The following is a 1,302-nucleotide window of genomic DNA, read 5'->3' on the forward strand; positions in this document are numbered from 1 at the left end:
GGGAGCTGCGCTGCTGGGGCCAAACACACGCCAGCCACTGCTCCCTCAGGCCCTCCCGGGCCAGCAAGGCGGCCCTGCCTGGCCCGGCCACGCCCCGCCTCGCCCTCCCGTGCCCGCACACCCCAGGGCGCTTCCAAGGGGCACGCTCTCCACCCCCGGAACCCTGCCAAATCCCACTGCAGCGACTGGAAGCCACGGCCCAGCTTTGCACCTTTCCTGACACACCACCCAAACCCGCACCCGCACCCGCACCCGCACCCGCTCCGAGGGGGGTGCTGGGGTGGGTGGGCGGTGCGTTGTGTGGGCGGAACCGGAGACCGGCGCCTGGGGGCTGGAGGGTGGGGGCTGGGTGGGCGGATACAGGACCCAGGAGGGTGCCGGAGGGGCAGCGCGACCCCAGACTCCGCATCCGCCACAGGCCTGGGCTCCCTGGGTCCTGGACCTCTTCCCTCCCTCGAGCCCTCATCCCCAGGGCCCCTGGCATTTCAGGAGGCCCAGCTAGGGCAGCGGATTCGGGCTGCTGATGTTGTCTGGGGGCGGTGGGGACTCCGGGGTGGGTTTGCACCAGGTGGGGCAGAAGGGAAGGGAACGGCCTGGTGGCTGGCTGCGCTCGCCCTAGGGCTGCGGAAGAGGCGCTGAGAGCCCCGGCCGGCCGGGCGGGCCCGGAAGGCACGAGCGGCCTGATGCTCCAAGCTCGCTGCCCCCACTTCCCAGGGAGCGGCCCAGCGTGCTGTGGTGCGGGCCTGCGAGGTGCCTTGCGGCGCGGTTCAGGATGGAAGCGGAGGCGGGCGGGCGGCCCAGCCGGGAGCAGCCTGCAAGAGTCCCGGGATTGCAGAACGCCGGGGCTTGCGCCAGAGGGCGTTGCCAGGGTCCGGTTGCGCGGCCTCTGCCACCCGCCCGGGGCCCGGGCCTTGGCCCGCGGCGGAGGGCGGCGGCAGGCAAGCAGGCAAGCTGGCAGGCAGGCCGGCAAGCGGGCAGGCAAGCAGGCAGGCGCGTGCATGGGTGAAGCGCGGCACCCGCTTGGCTTGGGACGCGGGGAGCAGGCTCTTGATGCGCCCAGCCGCAGCCACTGGCCTGTTCGGCCTTACCGGCCAGAACGCGCCCGACCCCGTCTTTTCTGGGAAGCGAAGCAGGGTCGGGGCTGGTTCCCACTTGCATGGGACACGGCCTGGGAATACCGGGTGCTGTAGCCTTTTGCCTTTTAAGCCTGTGGCCTCCATCACCTCTCCTTTGGCGCCCGCCGCCCCTCCCCCCTCCCTGCCTGCGACCCTGTCTCCCCAGGGAGCTGCGCTGCTGGGGCCA

The sequence above is a fragment of the Prionailurus viverrinus genome, chromosome D2, assembly GCF_022837055.1.
Source record: "Prionailurus viverrinus isolate Anna chromosome D2, UM_Priviv_1.0, whole genome shotgun sequence".
Taxonomy (NCBI): Eukaryota; Metazoa; Chordata; class Mammalia; order Carnivora; family Felidae; genus Prionailurus; species Prionailurus viverrinus.